General features: G+C 46.3%; 1 protein-coding gene and 1 long non-coding RNA gene across 3 annotated transcripts in view; one reads left to right on the top strand and one right to left on the bottom strand.

Moving 5' to 3' along the window:
- Positions 1–18495, top strand: part of PLCB1 (phospholipase C beta 1) — a 1298702-nt gene that overhangs the window by 216943 nt on the left and 1063264 nt on the right. The window lies entirely within an intron of this gene.
- The window catches only part of LOC134910490 (uncharacterized), a 212645-nt gene continuing 196712 nt past the window's right edge, over positions 2563–18495 (bottom strand). Inside the window, exons 3-4 of the long non-coding RNA XR_010176213.1 lie at positions 5515–5761; positions 2563–3110 (exon numbers count right to left, since the gene is read on the bottom strand). This is a non-coding gene — a long non-coding RNA (uncharacterized LOC134910490). The remainder of the gene's footprint in view (positions 3111–5514; positions 5762–18495) is intronic.

Raw genomic sequence — 18495 nt, 5'->3', positions numbered from 1 at the left:
TATACTGTAAAGCCCCCAGAACCCTTTGTGGTGGCTCTCGCAGCAGAATGAGCCAGCCCCTATGCATTGCGTGGAGGGATCATACAAATGAGACCAGTGTCTGGCTAGCCAATGTTGACCTGGGTCCCATCCTTAAAATGTGGTTTTAGGTTTACAGCACTGGCTCTGGGAAAGGGCACACAGCCATGTAGCTGGTGGAAACAGGTGTTTTCACTGGGCAAAGGCTCATTCTCACTTTGCCCTATATATTTATTATGTTATTTCTAGCTGTTATTGCTAGTGATAATCCGCAATGTGGGAGCTTTTCACCAAGCATAGAGGCAGTACACCCTGTTCGGGTAACACTGTGGTCAGACGGCATTAACAGAAATGAGTCCTGGTTAAGTCATTTTAACTAATTTATAAAAAAAATAAAGGCATTTATTACATATTGTTCCTGGACAGAAAAGTGGAGAGGGAGGGGGCAGGACTGGCAGAGTTGGAGCAGAGCCGGTCACAGCAAGGTTGGAGCGGTACAAAGCAGGCAGAGAGGGGGCGGGACTGGACAGAGTGGGAGCGGAGCCGGACACAGCAAAGGTGGAGCGGTACAAAGCAGACAGAGAGGGGGCGGGACTGGACAGAGTGGGACCGGAGCCGGACACAGCAAGGATGGAGCGGTACAAAGCAGGCAGAGAGGAGGCAGGACTCGACAGAATGGGAGCGCAGCCGGACACAGCAAGGGTGGAGCGGTAGAAAACATGCAGAGAGGAGGCAGGGCTGGACATTGGGAGCGCAGCCGGAAACAGCAAGGATGGAGCGGTACAAAGCAGGCAGAGAGGAGGCAGGGCTGGACATTGGGAGCACAACCGGAAACAGCAAGGATGGAGCGGTACAAAGCAGGCAGAGAGGGGGCGGGACGGGACAGAGTGGGAGCGTAGCCGGACACAGCAAGGGTGAAGCGGTACAAAGCAGACAGAGAGGGGATGGGACCGGACAGAGTGGGAGCGCAGCTGGACACTGCAAGGGTGGAGCGGTACAAAGCAGGCAGAAAGGGGGCAGGACTGGACAGAGTGGGAGCGCAGCCGGACACAGCAAGGGTGGAGCGGTACAAAGCAGACAGAGAGGGGGCAGGACGGGACAGAGCAGAAGCAGGATGAAGCAGGGCAGCAGGCAGAGTGTGGTGTAGGGCAGGACAGTGGGGAGGTGCAATGGGGCAGGAGCAGACAGACTGAGGTGCCCTAGTCCCTTTATCTAGGATATGATAATACTATAAATAATAATAATTAAAATAATGTAGGTGAGGTGGTTTATGTTTTTGGAGAGAGGCCATAAGATTGATGTGGAGAGGATACAAAGATCTTAAAATATTAGTTCTTCACATTAGAAGTGACATACAGATGGGTCCACGGTTATCTTGACTAGTTTGCTGCGCCTAGGCACAACGTGGTTTATTAGCATAAACCCTTCATCTATTGTTCTCAGCTGCAATACAATATAGAGAACAATACAGCAGGGATTTAAGTACTTACAGCAGGGGATTAAGTAAGACTGCCCAGTCTCAGTTAACTCTATTAAAGGTCAAGATAAACATGGACCCATCTGTATGGTAAATTTAAAGCAATGGAATAGGAAGCACTACATGGTGCATATAGAGGTAAGTCACAAACGCTGAGCCTATAGCCTGATCTGCAGTAATGACGCTGGGTCATTGCATTTCATCCTACTGTTCTAATCTCACCCCCAGTACTGCTCTTGTGTGGCGGTGATTTGTAGAGAAGAACGGACTTCCCCTATTATGGAAAAATTTACTTTATATAATTGTAGAATCAGTTTTCTTTTAAAGGGTACATTTTGTATTGTTATATGCTAAGCAATAACAGGCGAGTGCTGGGGCAATTTATAGGCAGCGTTCACAACGCCAGTAACTGTATATAAATGTAGCTTTAGTTTTCATCTGTCGTGATTTGTTACAAGGAATACAACATAGAAACATTTGGGGGGATTCAGTTGTTTGAAAAGTCAGTTGGGAGTCTGTTTTTTCCTGCCTATTAGATAGGAGAAAACAAACAACCAACTGACGTTTCAAACAATTGAATACCCCCCATTACATCATTGCTGTTTTACAATGCTACCAACCCAAATAGTAGATGTGGCCATAACTATCATCTTCTTTTATTATTATTATTATTATTATTGTTATTATAGTATTATTTTCTATTATTAATTAGATTACATATACAGAAGTCATGGTGAAGCATTACTCAGTTTAAATTTTCCTAAAACGGCAAAATGGTGGAAAAACCCAACAGCTGCCGGGCGGCCAGGGCCCAGCAGCGGATAACGTGTGACAGGTAGCCTAGCAGTGAATTAGATTGGCTGCCTGTCAGCCGCACAGAGCTCTCAGGGGTCTATTCATGAAGCAGTGAAAAGAGAGGAGACGTCAGCCAGTGGAGAGGTTGCCCCATGGCAACCAATCAGCATTGAAGTAACAATTATTATTTGCATACTATACAATTGTACAGAGCAGCTGATTGGTTGCCATGGGTAACTTCTCCATAGGCTCACTTCCCCACTCTTTTCACTGCTTCATGAATAGACCCCTTAGTCAGCACGTCAGTGTGGTGAGCAGAGAAGTCCTTAGTCAAAATAATCTCAAGAGCCTGGGAGCTTTCCTACTCACCACAGGCGATGTTCATACTGCACAGTAGACTGGAATGCGGTCAATGTACCTACAATCAAGAACCCGACGGTCAAAATACCGATAACCATTGACCGAGGTCAACATCCCGACATGGTCAAAATACCGACATTTAAAATACAGACTAGGTCAAAACACTGACTTTTAAAATGTTGACAGGTCAAAAAGTCGACATGAGTTTTTCATGATTTTTTTCACTGATACCGACTTGTTCATACTTTACCATCTCAGTGGACCTGGAGGGGGAATATAATAGTGTACATTGTAGAGTAAATTGAGATAGGGACTGGTTCCGTGTGTCTTACAGTAGCTTCAATTCGCCTTCACAGCTGAATGAATAATGTAGCTAGAACATTTATGTGCAGATATTTCTCATAGCAATTTGCCATGTACATCAGACGAAGGTGCTGTAGATGAACCATCAATGTAAAACCTGAAATGAGAAAATTTAATTTTTATATAAAGCTATAAAAGGTAAATAAACTAGTATGCTCCATCTTCTAAGAATATTACGTGTAACCGCATTTCTTAGAATTTACTGATACCAATTCATTTTAAAATGTCGGTACTCTCAATTATGTGAGAACGTACAAGTACTGTATTTTCAACTGCCCCCCAATGCGCAAACATATTTTAGGTACTATAAATGTGTTTTCCTCCAAACAATAGCAGATATTGCAACTTTTTTTTTTTTTTTTAACTATTCTTGAAGCAATAAAAATGTGAAGAAGTGAAAATGTGAAGAAGTGAGCCAGTGGAGACGATGCCAATGGCAACCAATCAGCTGCTACATATAAATTTGATGCGGTCAACATAGGGCTTCATTACTTCTTGAAATATGTTGACTTGCCCGCTACCTATGTGAGGATCCTATTCGTTGATTTCAGTTCAGCACAACACGATTGTTCCAGGGCTATTGTTCTCCAAGTTGTTAAAATGTGGAGATCCTTTATCCTCCTGTAAACGGATTGTTGATTTCTTGACGGACAGGAAACAGTATGTGAGAGCAGAGGAAGTCACTTAGAGTGTACGTACAACCAGTACTGGTGCTCCCCAGGGGTGCGTCCTATCCCCTATGCTATTTTCACTATATACTAATGACTGTGCCGCTGGTGAGCCATCCGTGAAATTTTTTAAATTTGCGGATGACACCACTGTTATTGGCTTAATTAAGGATGGGGATGAGTCAGCTTATATGAGAAAGGTGGACCAGTTGGCCCTGTTGTGCTGCAGGAACAATCCAGAGCTTAACACACTTAAAAATGTGGAGATGGTTGTGGATTTTAGGAGGGGTTTAGCCCCTGTGCACCCACTTACAATAGCTGGCAATATTGTGTCTGTGGTGAGCTCCTTTAGGTTCTTGGGGTAAAAAAATCTCATGTGACCTAAAGTGGGGGCCCAACATTGACGCTATTGTCAAAAAAGTTCAGCTCTCTTCTTCTATTTACGGCATCTGAAAAAATGTAACCTCCCTTATGAGTTGGTGATCCTTTTTTACTTGACCATAATCGAGTCTGTGTTATTTTTGTCAGTTATGGTCTGGTCTGGTTCGGGTTATCGACTGAATGTGACGGGTTTAGGCTCAAAAAAATTGTGAGAACTGCAGAAAGGTTCATTGAGGTGGGTCTACCATCCGTTCAGAAGCTGTACTGATTGATGGTGAAGAAATGAGCCAGCAATATTGTAAAGGACCAAGCACTTCCTGGTTGGTCTTTGTTTCAGTTGCTCCCATCAGGTAGGCTCTATAGAGCGTTCCCAGTAAAAACTGCCAGACACAAAAATAGTTTTTTTCCGCAGGCAGTCCGCTTGTTAAATAATTGCTGAATTATGCATTTGTCCTTTTTTTAAGTATGGGTATTTTATTATAGCCGTTATTGTTTTTATGTACTTGACTGTATTTTAAAGAATGTATGTGGTGATTTTGTGTAAATTTCTGTGGTGTGCAGTTGACCGAAGACAAATTCCGGGTGTGCAGAAGTATACCTGGTCAATAAACTTATTCTGATTTATAGAATGCACTTTATAAATAGTACCTCAACACTGATTGGTTGCCATTGGCAACTTCTCCACTGGCTCACTTCTCCACTCTTTTCACTGCTTCATGAATAGATCCCTGAATACGTTAATAGCTTTGAAACTCACGTTAGATGATGCTATAGTGTATACTGTGTGGATATTTAAGATTTGGTTTATGTGAATACTTTATCCCTGCAATGTTTGTTTGGGTTGGTATGGTGTTACCGCATCCCGTTTTGTTTATGTACACTTTGTAAGAAGGTTTACATGAACTTGTCCCCATCAGGGTTGTAACATGGAGTGGTCAGCGCGCTCATTAGTGGAAATTGAGAGAGGGGAAAGAAGGTGTTGCAGGGATGGGATATAGCTATAGGTATATAGATATGTTAATCTGTTTGTGTATGGATGTAGGTTTGCGACAATGATCAATCTAATGATGGTTTCTAATCATTCACTTTATTATAGTATTGAGTGTTCGGATTTATCTTGCAGGCTGCCCTTCTGTCAGCAACCTCCTTATAATGAATTAATGGTTCCTTATCACACCGTTCCTTCACCACTGTCAGGTGTGTCCTGCAGACTACCCTTTGCAAGGTATACCTTCCTAATGGTATACCAAAAAGGAACCCCAGCTCAGGTAAATGTCGGGTGTACCCTGCGGGTCACCTTTACCATAAGTGTGGTGGGTGCCTATGTGCCCTCTGAAGCTGTGTCCTACTTGTATGTTTGGGGGGTATGACCAGTGCGGCGTCCCGCCTGTCAGTCCCCTCTCATGTGCAGCGCTGAGGTGTGGGGTCGTGGGCTGTGTGTTTCACACTTACCGCTGGGGGCAGGTCTCTGCCTGCCGCCGGTGACCGCGTCTCTTCCTTCCACAACCTCAGGCTTCGGTCCTCTTCGTCAGTGTCCTCCGTCTCCTTTGGTCCGTGCACGGCCCCAGCAGCCGCCGGTCTCCTCCGTCCACGGGTCCCGTCTGCCACTTCCTGGTTCACGCGTCACGTGCGGTGTCACGTGAGCGGACTGTCTGTAGTGAATGCTGCTGCGTCCCCTTCTCCGGCCGGGGAGGGGGATCTGTAAATGAATGTGGTGTTAATTAGCAAGTTCCCATCAGGGTTGTGCCTTATCCTTCGGGTGGTCTTCATGTTGACGACTGTCGGGATCCCGGCGCACAGTATACCGGCGCCGGAATCCCGACAGCCGGCATACCGAGAGTTTTTCTCCCTGGTGGGGGTCCACTACCCCCCTTTAGGGAGAATAAATAGCGTGGCGAGCGCAGCGAGCCCGCAAAGGGCTCATTTGCGCTCGCCAAGCTGTCGGTATGCCGGCTCCGGTATGCTGGTCGCCGTGAGCCCGGCCGCCGGCATACCATACCACACCCTTATCCTTCAGTTGTCCCTCTCTTCCTCTATAATAATTACTGTAAACATCTCAATATGTGCTGTGTGCAACTTAATTTAAGCAAGTGTTGCTAAATATAAATATTGTGAGATCTACCAACAAGGGAATTATCACCAGTTTATACTATTGCTATTTCTTAAATACTTTATCACTTTGCTGACACCCAAAACTTGGTGCCTGACGTAGCTGCCTCCAATTGCCTCCTAATTGGAAACAACTGGCTGTTCATTATTATTACAATAGTTTGAAAAATGTGTTGGCCTTTTGTGTCAAACCTTGTACATTTAGAATAATGTGTCATTAAGTAATCACTGATGTCTCATATTACTGATTATTGTCATGGAAGCCATGGTGTATTGCAAACCTCCCAACATTTAGGCAACATTCAGGGCAGAATGGTGCTCGGTACACACCTACTGTATACAATTGTTGGTCTGATCACCTGACAGATGCCGACCTCCCAATCCCCATAGAAGTCCATACACACTGAGCTACTTTATTTAGGGGTCACATGGGTCAAGCTGGGTACACACTACTCGGCTGATTGGGAGCATTTACCTGATCAGCCTTGTGACTGCAAAGGTGAGTACCCGGATTAAGCCTTGCCCCCGACCTACCTAAACCCTGCAGCCAATCCGTCCAATCTCCACCCTGATCAGCCACTGCCACACACAAGTGCTGCAAACTCCGACCCCTATCCAACCACAAATGACCAATTTGGTCCACCATTCAGAGCTTACACAATAAGATCACGACAGTTAGGAGGTATGAATGTGGAGTGCTTATCTGGTACCAAAGGGTTTATTGGGGAACCACTTCTTAACATGTCCTCCCCTATCCCTTATACATAAATAAGGAGCAATCCCTATTACACTAGGTGAAGGCCTGCGTCACTGGAGGACTCAACAGATCCAGTAGAACCCTAAAACTCCATTAAATGTTTTATTATTTTATATTATTATATGCCTTTGAGAACTAGTGAAAATGAATAAACAGCAGTAGGGTTTATATATACATTTTCCACAATTTATGTTAAATTGCAGGAAATCTCTTTACAAATATTTAAAAAATTGAAAAACAGTAAAGAATAAATTGTTAGATTATGTGTTATAATACTTTGGCAAAACCACGAATGTTAAAAACAGGGAATAAATCATTACACCTTAAAACTAGTTCTAAACCTTAGTTTAAAACCATTTTTTTTTTTTTTTTTTTTTGCTTATCGGGCACCAAGATAAGATTGTGAATTCAAACAGGCATAGCAATTGTGCCTAAAATGTAGCGCTTTATAAATGATCTTCTATGGGTTATTATTAATAGCTTTGTAAGTGGTCGTATGTTTATTTCATTTTTAAGCAGTTCAGTTTGTTTTAAGCTTAAAGGACTACAAATTTGCATAAAAATGGCTTTGGCTGATGCAGAGGGTAAATTATAGGTTTACATGTACTATATTTAGCTTTTAGGTCACGATCACATAACATTATCTTGACAGTTCTCTCCATAAATACTGATTCTCTGTTAGTTTTTAAGTGGTGACTTTTCCAACAAATTCCAATTGAGTTGAAACAATTATAAGAGCATATAAGAACATTTATCATCCATCAGACTAAGCGCTTTCTCTAACTTTCTTCTTTATGGCTTTTACCCAGTGGTATTTTTATGTGTGTTTTACTTGTGTTTGTAATGCTAGAAATCAGGACCGGCGAGGGAGGGGTTTCATAGGGGACACCTGTCTCAGGACACAAGGATCAGAGGGGCCCCAAGGATATGCCACTTAGTGCCCGGCAAGGATGTGAGCTATCTTATGAGGGCAGCGAGCTGTAGGCGCTGTGGCCGTAGCCTCAGAGTGACAGGAGCCTCTCACAGAAAGAGCGGCCAGATGTTCTTCTGGGTCCAGCTCTGTTGCAGGCACTTATGGGACATAGCAGCAGCTCCAATGTCCAGGATTCCTGTGCCATGCGTCAGCCTCTTCTGGTGAAGTGTGAGGGCCACATGGTACCTGCTGTGCAGTGTGAGGGTCTGGATACTTGAAGTGCAGCTCAGGTGAGTCTCTCCCCTGGGTAAGAGTGGATTGGTGAGGGGATACAGGGCGTTGGGTAGGGGTGAGGGAGCAGGGAATGCAGCATGGAGTCATTGGGGAGAGACATACTGCAGGTTGGTGGGGGAGGAAGGAGAGATATTCATATATATATATATACTGTGTGTGTTTGTATATATATATATATATATATATATGTATATATATATACTGTAAATGCGAAAACCCTCACTCACTCGCTCTCTGACTGACTCATCACTAATTCTCTTGCTTACCGATATGTTAGGAAGTTTAAATGTAACATAGGTATTCTTCAGGTGGGAAATAGCAAAACTACGTAATCAGAATTTAAAAAAACCTCCCTTAAGGGGATGGAAAGGATGTTGACATAATGACATCATTACCGATGCGTAGCTTTTGTTGCGTGAACGATAATGCCCAAACGGACAATTGGATCCAAATTTGGATTGCACCTCCAGTGTGTAGAATTTAATAAACTACTAAAATGCACAAGCCCTCACTCACTGACTCACTGACTGACTGACTGACTGACTGACTGACTGACTGACTCATCACTAATTCTCTTACTTCCCGATATGTTGGGCAGCTGAAATGTAACATATGTATTCTTCAGGTGGGAAATAGGAAAACTACATAATTAGAATTTTAATAAACCTCCCCTAAGGGGATGAAATGGGGGTTGACATAATAACGTCATTACCGATGCGTGGCTTGTGTTGCTTGAATGATAACGCCCAAACGGACATTCGGATTAAAATTTGGATTGCACCAACAGTGTGTAGAATTTAATAAACTACAAAAATGGTCCCGTCACTTTTTACGGTATGTGCTACGGGGGCTCCTAATATAACGCCAAGAACCATGGATTAATATTTACTTACATTAAGACGTCTCAAATTTACAGCTCTATAGAGTCACCAAATTTTTAACACTCATTTAAAGTTTACAACCATGAAAATCAGAAACTCCTGTGCGAAGGCCAGGTGCAACATTCAGTATTTATTTGTATGTAGAGGTAAATAAATATTTTATTAACAGTTTCTCATATAGCGCAGCAAATTCTGTGGCACTTTAATATACAGAATATATATATATATACTAGGTGCTTCATCGCGCCCTACGGGCGCTCTTCACACCGTCGCAAGGGGCTATGCCCCTTTAACCCTTGCATGCCTATATGGGGTTCAATATTTGTATTATATGGAGTATTACCTACATTCCTTTGTTAGTGGTTAAATATTACACAATGAAAAGGCGTGCGATGGTGAAGGAGGCGCAGCCCCTTGCGACGGCGTGAACAGCACCTGCAGGGCACGTTGTACAGAATGAGCGGGTGCGGGGGGGACTGCGGATGGGGGAGGGTGTCTGTAGATGCTGCAGGTGGAGGGGGGGGCAGATGTGGGGGACCCGGATGGGGAAGGGTTGGGAGGTGCTGCGGGTGGGGGAGAGACAGAAGAGTGGGGGCTGTAGATGGGGGAGGGGTCCGGAGGCACTGCAGGTGGGGGAGGGGCAGGGGTGCCACGGGGGAGGGGCAGGTGCAGGGATGTTGCGGATGGGTGAAGGGTTCCGGAGGTGCTGTGGGATAGGAAGGGGCGGGGGTGCCGGGGGTGGGGTAGGGGGTCCGGAGGCACCGCGGTGGGGGAGAGGCAGGTGCAGGTGGTGCGGCGGACGGGGAAGGGGGTCCGGAGGCGCTGCAGGTGGTGGAGGGGCAGGTGCGGAGGTGCCGTGGGTGGGTGAGGGGGGGACCGCGAATGGAGGAGGGTGTCTACAGATGCTGTGGGTGGAGGGGGGCAGGTGTGGGGGGAGACATATATGGGGGGTGGATGGTGGAGATGGTCTGGAGGTGCTGTGGTTGGTGGAGGGGTGGGGGAGTGGGAGCCGCTGGTGGTGTGGGGGGTCTGGAGGCACAGGGTGTGGGGGAGGGGTGGAGTGTGGCATGTGGTGGAGGGGAAGGTGCGGAGGTGTGGTGCATTGGGGAGGGGTCTGGAGGCGCTGCGGGTACTGTACCTGCCAAAAAGGTAGTTGGAGGGTATGCAGTAACAGGGCCAGGACAGGGATGACGGGGTCAGAACAGGGGCGACGGGGCCAGGACAGGGGTGACGGGGCCAGGACAGGGGTGACGGGGCAAGGACAGGGGTGACGGGTCAAGGACATAAATGACAGGGACAGGATAGGGGTGACAGGGCCAGGGTAGGGGCGGCAGGACCAGGATTTGGTTGACAGGGCCAGGATAGGGGTGACAGGGCCAGGATAAGGGTGATAGGGCCAGGATAAGGGTGACAGGGCCAGGATAGGGGTGACAGGGCCAGGATAAGGGTGACAGGGCCAGGATAAGGGTGAAAGGGCCAGGATAAGGGTGAAAGGGCCATGACAGAACACAGGGCATGGGAGAGATTGGTATTAGGAACAAAACAGTGGTGACAGACAGGTGTGTCTTACCGGAGTCACTGCTGCTGGCTGCTGCTGTTCCACTCCAACCTGTTGGGATCTGCTGCTGGTGGAGACTTGGCATGGTTGACTCTCTCAGGCTGGAGTCCTGCTTCCTCTGCCCGTCCGCATCCCTCCCCCCCTCCTCAGTCACACACCGCGGACCTCGCGCGGCTGCCGGGCACTGTGGTAAGGGGAGACTGGGAGTGACTGGTTAGCCCCCAGGAGACGCTGCGGCTGGAGGGAGGAGGGGGTTGGAGCCTGCAAGCAGCGCGGACTTCTGCAGCGCTGCCTGCCGGCTAAAGTGTGTGAAGGAGCTGGGCGCACCTCACTGTGGGCGGCAGCGCTGCAGCTAGCGGTGGGGTTGCCGGGGCTGGAGATAACAGAGGCAGTACAGAACCTGCACAGCGGCAGGTGCCCCACAAAACTGCAGCTAAGAAGCGTGGAGTGTTCCAGAAAGTGACGCTCCTTCGCGTCAGAGAGACCCTGCTGAGTATGCTGATGTGGGAGGTCAAGTACACAGTGAGCCGGTGCCCGTCTGTCTGTATGGCATACCCCCTCACACACCCCCATACCTCCCAACTGTCCCGATTTTCGCGGGACAGTCCCATTTTTTGGGGTCTGTCCCACCCGCGGGCCGCAGTGTCCCGCGGTGGTGGTGGGGGTGGGGGGCAGTTGGGAAGCTCCTGTACTCGCTGTTCTGCTTAGCATGCACACAGCGTCTATTTAGTGGAGACAGAGGGAGAGGGGGCATCAGGGGGTATGGATTAAGGGTGAGCCCAGGGGGTACGTACCCCGGGCCTCACAGTTTTAAGGGGCCCCCCAGCTGGAGTAGCTCTGTCCCAGCTCTGAAGCTCCCCCGTCCTGCCAGCAGCAGCAGCAGCATTGTGCTACAGTCAGCACACGCTGCTGCGTGTTGGCAGGTCTGTGGTGTTGCAGGGAGCCAGCAACCTCCCTGCTTTCTTCTGCCTGTGCGGGTGTGTAGGGGGGAGCGACCACCCCCTCTGGATTTACCCCTAGCTGAGGGGCCAAAATCCCATTTAAAAAAATCCCGGAATTTGCATAAGGGGGAGTGGTCACGAGGGCCACAATTAGGCCACGCCCCCAAACCCACAGCAGGCACAGCAATGAGATAGGGTTCCTGTCTCAAGTGCCCTGGGCCCCCCGGACTCATAATCCGCCGCTGGGGGCATGCCAGCAGCTCACAGAGCGCTAGGCATGTCCCCTCACCCGCGAAGCCACGCCCCCTTTCCCATTGGCCATGCCCCTTTTTTGCTGTGTGTGTGTCCCTTCTGCCTGAAGAAAGTTGGGAGGTATGCACCCCTGCTTGTACCATGCCCATACCATCTGCTCCTGCTCCAAGTCTCCTATAGATTTGCCCAGATCTGTGACTCATTTGACTAACTCCGCCCAGTGTTTTGACTCCGCCCAGCGTTATCAAATGAAGCACAAAGTCACAGATCTGGGCTATTATATAGGAGATATATATATATATATATATATATATATATATAGGGGCCCCAGAGATATCACTGTATCGGGCCCCAAGATTTCTGTTGGCAGTCATGCTAGTAATACACAAATGGGGCTAATTGTATTGTTTGCATTTAAATTCAATGGTGAAGCCTATAGTGAGCTCCAAATAAGTGCATCTGTATTTGGCAAATATTTTAGTAGCATTTTAATAAGCATTTAAAAAAACAACAAAAAAACAAACAGGCTTGCATTGGGGTTTTTATGAAAATGAAATGCAACATTTTATATACTGTAACTAACTGTTTTTATATGTTCATTAGAGGTGCAGGCCAGCTTTACCAGTATGAGTATAAAATACTTTTTTTACATTTGGAAGTGTGACTAATATATTATAAAGGTTCTATCGTCAGATTCTAGATCGCCTGACATCACCACACATAAACCTTAATTAACAATAATACTAAACTTATAACTTATCTAAAAATAACAACACAGACCACTGAAATTGCCATTAAAATCGGTCAACCGTTATTTATTTAAAACATAAATTAAATATGGTGGCATTAGAAAGAACGGACAGATGATCAGTGACTTTACGTCTTAGTGCTGATCTCCATGTCCATGACGTGATTTTAGTTTGTTCCATTTGGCTACGCCACATAAACTAGTGAGGCCCCAACCCTTTCCCCAATACACCATAATAGGACCGGCCAGACAGCCAAAGCTCTTGACCCCCGGTAAGGAAGGCCAGACTAGACTATATCAGTTTATTGGGAAAAGAGCGCACCTCCAAACAGCAGCGCAATAGCCACTGTACTGCCGTTCTTTCCCGCCACACATAAAGGCTGACAAACCACAACCAGCAAAGAAAAAGAAAAAACAGATGGGGATCGTGACTGAGGGAGGGAGGGCGGGGAATAAAAAGAGGCAGTTCCTATGCCTTCCTGTAGACAAAATGTCTGCTAGCTCCACCTTAGCCCTCCCCTCTAAGCCTGATTGTCTAGTGAACCCTGAACTGTTAACCTTCACACTACCTGAATACTATGTGAAGCTTATCCAATCTGTGACTGTTTATATTAGCTTGTGCTCATTCAAGCACTCGCCCATCATAGTATTTAGTGCCCTAACTTTTTTTCTGTCATACAGGTGTGTATCCACCCCTTGGCCAAGATGACACTCACCAGGGGTACGGGCCCAAGATGGCATGAGAAGCCCAGGGTGCCCAACTAAGCCACCCACTCCAGGGTTTAGAATCACATAGTATTTCTCAGGGCTATAACAAGGGTAGTGCGGCTGGTGCCACCGCACAGAGCGCAGGATGCCCTGGGGAAGAACTGTCCACCACAATCTGTATTTGACTGGCTCCTTCTATTCAGTTGCGTGTGGTAGGGGCAAAACATAAGGAAGAGAGACTATTGTTGGTGGTGGTGGTGGGAGGGGGCAGTCCCTTACTATGCGCCGCACTTTGCCAGGGGCGCACAGACCCCTAGATACACCCTTGCTGTCATATTTTGTATTTTGTAATGAACATCCATAACTTGATCTGAACACTGCAGTGTATGGGACTAGCAACTGAGACCAGCTCAAGTCTAAACTACCGATATAACTTTTTAATCTGCTTGCACCCAGCACTTAATTTAAACCATGCGACCTACTGTATGATTCTCAGTAAGTAGCTGTGAACTAAAATGCTAAGGAGGTCTGATCTATTAAATCAGACCTTATCACTACGTGTCCCAACAACCTTCTCATCCTTGCCAACCATCCCAATTTTGGTAGCACAGCTCACTATACGGGAGATGTATCAAACCTTCTAAAGAAGACAAGTGGAGAAGTTGCCCATAGCAACCAAGCAGCTTGTACAGTACCTATGATATTATAGAATGTACTTTATAAATGCTAGCTAGAAACTCAGTGCTTACTATTGGCAACATCCCCAGTTCTCCACTTCTCCACTTTAGGAGGCTTGATGCATCTTAATACAGTCATGCACCCAGTGCTCAGCAGCCACTTTTCCCTTCTCAATTACACCCAATCACAATTACTACCCAAAGTTTTGAGCTATTAACTGCTTAAGACCCAGAACTTAACACCAGTGGGTGACGCTCCCGGAACCCCATCTGTGCTCTGGTAAAAGGATAGTAGGTGCTCTCTGATGTATGTTACCACTGTACTCTATTTATGCTTTATAGAGCACACAGGGGGTCCCTTGGAGTGGGGTGTGGGGTCTCAGAGGAGTTGTGGGACCCATCTTGGTTCCTGATAGCATAGCAGCTGCACCCGCTGTAGTTCCGCCACCGCTTAACCCTACACTCACAGTAAAAGTGATTTGCTAAAAACCATTAGAAAACTTATCTCTATGTCCACTTATTTCAGTTTGTACCAGACAGTAACATAGTAACATAGTAACATAGTATCTAAGGTTGAAAAAAGACAATTGTCCATCGGGTGCAACCTATTTGTGGTCTCCTATGCACGATTATTTTGTATAAAATTTTGACTGAAGTTGCTGACTGCCGTTCCGATTAACCCCTCTTTTTTATAATAACCATAGTGCGTGACTATGCCCCGTAACCCTGGATATCCTTATCCATTAGGAATTTATCTAACCCATTCTTAAAGGTGTTGACTGAGTCTGCCATTACAACTCCCTCAGGCAGGGAATTCCAAACACGTATCGTCCTTACCGTAAAAAAGCCTTTACGCCGTATTGTGTGGAATCTCCTCTCCTCTAACCTGAGTGAGTGTTCATGAGTTCTCTGTGTTGATCTAACCAAAAACAGGTCCTGCGCAAGATCTGTATATTGTCCCCTTATATATTTGTAAATGTTGATCATGTCCCCTCTTAATCTCCTCTTTTCCAGTGTAAACATGCCTAGTCTTGCAAGCCTTTCCTCGTATTCCAGCGTCTCCATACCCTTAATTAGTTTGGTTGCCCGCCTTTGAACCTTTTCTAGCTCCAGGATATCCTTTTTGTAGTAAGGTGCCCAGAATTGTACACAGTATTCAAAGTGTGGCCTCACAAGTGATTTATATAACAGGAGTATAATACTCTCGTCCCTAGCATCAATTCTCCGTTTTATGCATGCTAATATCTTATTAGCCTTCTTTGCTGCAGTCCTACTTTGGGTACTACTGCTTAGTTTGCTATCTATGAGGACACCTAAGTCCTTTTCCAGAACAGAATCCCTAATTTTACCCCATTTAGTAGGTAGGTGTTATTTTTGTTCTTGTTACCACAGTGCATTACCTTACACTTGTCTGTATTGAAGCGCATTCTCCATTTCGCTGCCCAAGCTTCTAATTTAACTAAGTCATTCTGAAGCGACTCAGCATCCCCCTCCGCATTTATAACTTTACACAATTTGGTATCATCTGCAAAAATTGACACCATGCTCTCTAGACCTTCTGTTAGGTCGTTAATGAACATATTGAACAATAGCGGTCCTAATACTGAGCCTTGGGGCACACCACTTAGCACTTCAGTCCAAATTGAAAAAGATCCATTAACCACAACGCGCTGCTCCCTATTATCTAACCAGTTTTTGACCCAAGTGCATATTGTGCTTCCTAGCCCTGATTCTTGTAGCTTGTAGATAAGTCTCATGTGTGGTACAGTATCGAACGCTTTGGCAAAATCTAAAAAGATTACATCCACCTCTTTACCCTGATCTAGGTTTGCGCTTAATGTTTCATAAAAGCCAAGTAAGTTGGTTTGACAGGATATGTCCTTCATAAACCCATGTTGATTCCTGTTAATGACCTTATTGACTTCAAGGAACTTCTGAATACTATCTCTTAGAATACCTTCCAATACTTTCCCCACTATAGATGTAAGACAGTATCTACAGCCCTTTTAGAATGGAGAGCGCAAATCTTTTTCCGCTGCTGACATTTCACTCCCTAAGCAAGACCCTCCATCCATTCGCATAAACCAAACCCCACAACTACACAGCACTTCAGCCTTTGCTAGAACCATAAAGCTGTACTCATACTTTATAATAATTATAGAATAATCTGAAAAAACAACAACAAAAATAACAGTGAGATAATTATATTAAGACATCTGTAGGAAAAAATTACTTTTTCTGTTTTTTCTTCTTCTTAGGATTAACATGTTATTGTAGAAACGTAATGACATCAATAATTAGCATTTTCATCTGGTTTTATGCAAATTGCATCACTGAACAAAATTGCAAGAAATTAAAACTGCTGGATTCATTTCTGATTATCAACATCATTTTATATTTTCTCAGATGAAGGGAGCAACATTTTTTGCACATGATATTTTCCCTAAAGTCTTAACGGAAAATACCCGGGTGGGTCAATACTGTAAGTAAGGTACCTTGCTTATTGAGCCACCCTCGTACTTTGTTTAGCAACCACAATGGAATGCACCCATGGATGACTTCCTATATGTATAACCAGGGTCGGTTCTAGCCCTTTTGGCGGCCTGGGCGGGGGAAAGGGGCGTGGCTACATACAGGGAGCGTGGTCAGTTACGCCCCCTGGAAAGTTGTGTCCCCATTTGTGCCCCCTGTAGGAGTAGCGCTGTTTACACACAAAAAAATTAATACTTACTATTCCCGTTCCTGATTCCCGACCGCTGCAGGGCGCCGCTCCTCTCCTCGGATCTATGGGACAGATAGACACTAGAGGTCAATTATGACCCCTAGTGTCTGTGTCAGTCCCACAATGCTGTGCTGTGCGCGATGACATCATCGCGCACCGCACAGCAATGGTCCTCTCCACTAAGGGAAACTAGACGGGTAGCGTCTAGTTCCCTTCACAGCGGGGGACACAGCGGACACTGCGGGGGACACAGCGACCACAGCGGGGGGCACAGTAGCGGATCTTGCTATGGTGCGGCGCCCTCCGGATGGCGCTGGCGCCCTCCGGAAGGCGGCGCCCCGGGCAAAAGTCGTGCTTGCCCATGGCAAGATCCGCTACTGTGTATAACGGGGATGTAATCATGTGACCGGCGGTCAGGATCCCGCCGGACAGTATACCGGCAGCAGAATCCCGACCGCTAGAACTCCCGACAGTCGGCATGCCGACTAACAGGGACTATTCCCACTTGTGGGTGTCTACGACACAGATAGAGTGGGAATAGAACCTGTAGGGGAGGGTGGCAAGCCACCGAGCCCGCTGCATGGCAAGTGCAGCTAGCCCGCAAGGGGCTTCGTTGTGCTAGCCCTCCCGCCGGCAATCTAGGGAATGGCATCCCGGCGTCGGTATGCTGACCGCCGGGATCACCACCGCTGGTCACCTGATCCCAACCCGTATAACGGTATATCCAGTGTAACAGCCAGCTTGTCTCTTTGATATCAGTACAAGTGACACAGACCTTCGGGACAGAGGCATAACAGTGACAGATTGGTTAGAAATCATTCTGAGTGCGTTATCATTTAGCAAACTTTTCTCAGTATTGAGCCAAGGCTCTGTGCATGCCAGCTTATATTAACGATGAATTCTGCTTAATTGCTAGTGACTCATGAAGCTGATTTGCTTGAAAATCCAGATCTGCACATTGAACAATTAAAGGAAAGTAAATGTAGGGGATTAGTAGATTGTGTAATATTTTAGGGCCTAATTTAGCATGGATCGTAAAAGCAAAATCTTTTTCTAATGTGCAAAACCATGTGCACTGCAGGGGGGGCAGATTAGAGAAAGATTTTGCTTTTGCGATCCATGCTGACTTAGGGGTGTGGTATGCAAGGTCGACCACACTTAGGTCGACTGTGTCTAGGTCAACCACTATTGGTCGACAGTAAGTAAGTCGACATGGTTACTAGGTTGACGGGGACTCTAGGTCGACATGTACTAGGTCGACTTGACAGAAGGTCGACATGAGTTTTTGCACTTTTTATGGTTTCGTTTTCTCCGTACAGTGACCAGGATCCCAAATTAGAGCACTGCGTCCCCTCGCATGGCATGGCGTTGGGCAAGGTGCCACGCTCTGCTACCGTTGTGCTCGGCACAGGTTACCGTTCCCAATTGTAGTCCACGTAGAACGTAAAGTATAAAAAAGTTCAAAACATGAAAAAAAGTGAAAAACTCATGTCGATCTTTTGTCATGTCGACCTACTTACTGTCGACCAATAGTGGTTGACCTAGACAGTGTCAACCTAAGTGTGGTCGACCTAGAGACTGGATACCCTGAATTAGGCCCTTACTGCATAGCTACCTACATGTCTGCTCTGGTGCCGTGCTGATATATCGGTGCGTGTCTTATGCAGGGCACTTACTGCACATGCCCGGTGCACTGGCCTCACACTAGTCTCTCCTATCTCATTACCTCACTACACAGTTCACATAAGGTAACATTTATCCTCATTCTATATTCAAAAACCCTCTGACTCCTGACTGGATCAAACAGTTCCACTAAGCACTTTCTCCCATTGCTGTCTGTTGGGATCAGTATGAAATAAGTAGCCGCTAACCT

Source organism: Pseudophryne corroboree, chromosome 4, assembly GCF_028390025.1.
Source record: "Pseudophryne corroboree isolate aPseCor3 chromosome 4, aPseCor3.hap2, whole genome shotgun sequence".
Lineage (NCBI taxonomy): Eukaryota > Metazoa > Chordata > Amphibia > Anura > Myobatrachidae > Pseudophryne > Pseudophryne corroboree.
The sequence above is the reverse complement of the archived record's forward strand: the minus strand, read 5'-3'. Positions and strand labels throughout refer to the sequence as shown.